This window comes from Solanum pennellii, chromosome 1 (genome assembly GCF_001406875.1).
Source record: "Solanum pennellii chromosome 1, SPENNV200".
Lineage (NCBI taxonomy): Eukaryota > Viridiplantae > Streptophyta > Magnoliopsida > Solanales > Solanaceae > Solanum > Solanum pennellii.
Window position 1 is genome coordinate 69,465,068 of NC_028637.1, and position 1,712 is coordinate 69,466,779.

Genomic DNA, 1,712 nt, shown 5'->3' on the forward strand with positions numbered 1-1,712 from the left:
TATATTGTATATGCATACACAATTAATAAATACATTGAATAAGTGCTGGTATATACTATATACAAATAAAAACCTGAACAACATATATCTTTTGTTATACAAATTCGTAAATGCAATTTGTATATGTATATATTTATTCAATAAGATTGTATATGCATATTTAGATTGTATATGTATATATGTATTCAATTAGATTGTATATGTATATATAATAATTCAATTAAAATGTATATGTATGTATTTATTTATATAATACGTTATACAAAATAACACTAATATATAGTATATACCTTATACAATGAAATGAGTGTGAGTATAAAATATATACAGTTAATAATTTGAACAACATATATCTTTGTTATACAAATTCGTAAATGCAATTTGTATATATATACTCAACATGATAAAATGTTCAACAGTAAACAACAAGATCTTATAAAAAATTATAAAACATTATTAGCCTAAAATATAGTAATTGCATTTATTTGTATAGAAAACTGTGTATATATATATATATATATATATGTAAGACACTTAATTTTAAAAGTAGTTTTTATACAATTAAATTGTATATGTATATATTTATTTATATAATACGTTATACAAAATAACACAAAAAGATAGTGTCATATATTTTTATAACACTAATATGATAGTTCAAAACAAGCAAAATGATATTACGAGTTAATTAAAATAAAAGTTATCGTAAAATTGTTAATCTAAAACTAATATTTAAACTGTCAACTAAAAACCAAAACCATGCTACAACTAAGGTATAAAACTACTGGATTGTAATCCTTTCAATACTGTTGTTTTCTGTGTGATTCCTGACGGGTTTTAAAGGCGCTTCACTATCACTGACAGCTCCGGCTTGTATCTTTTGATTGCCGTAATTTCACAACAATGCACCGTATCTAAGGCGAATTTCTTCTGGGTCTAAATCTGCTGGAATGTCTTTCCTCTCACTCAAAAACTCCGCGTATGACGCAACATACACTCCACAGTCCCTAAAAAAATTATACGAAAAAAATTTTCAAATGTTATTATACTACTTAAAGTGTAACTATGTTCAATAAAGTATAAATTTATTGAATTTTGAACTTACAACAAGGTCTTCCACATATACAATTTCGAAAGAATCATATACGGTATGACCTTGATATCGATGGTGGCTTGCAATATCCAAACCTTTCTTCAGATAGAAATCAGACTTTACAAGATACATTGGTATAAGCTGTGCATACTTCTTGATGTGATTGACAACAAATGAGTGGTGAAGAGAATTGTTGATTGAGTCATACACCTTGATGCATCGATCATTGAAAGATATGACAATCAGAATCCAATGTAACCTGCCTTCTAAGTTAACTGGGATGAATACATCATCGACTGTGTGCCATGGTGCATACGCTAGCATCTTGTATCCATTAATGTAATCAATAATCATCTCGTCTAACACTTCCTCAGAAATGTCACCTTTTATTCCATAATATGCATTCCAAGCATTTAGAAAAACAGAGTTGAAATTGCAACATAGATTTGTGAATTTGTATGGGCTACTGTTGGAGTATTTGCCCTTTTTCCTTATATAGTAGAATATGACATCTATGTGCTGTGATATAATGAGTAATAATATTATAAGTTATACATTATACAATTTCATTTAATTTAAACATTTTTAATAATATAAAAACGGAAACATACCGAGTTAT

General features: G+C 26.9%; 1 pseudogene; it reads right to left on the reverse strand.

Moving 5' to 3' along the window:
* Positions 1-781: 781 nt before the first annotated feature.
* The window catches only part of LOC107022561, a 3,752-nt pseudogene continuing 2,821 nt past the window's right edge, over positions 782-1,712 (reverse strand).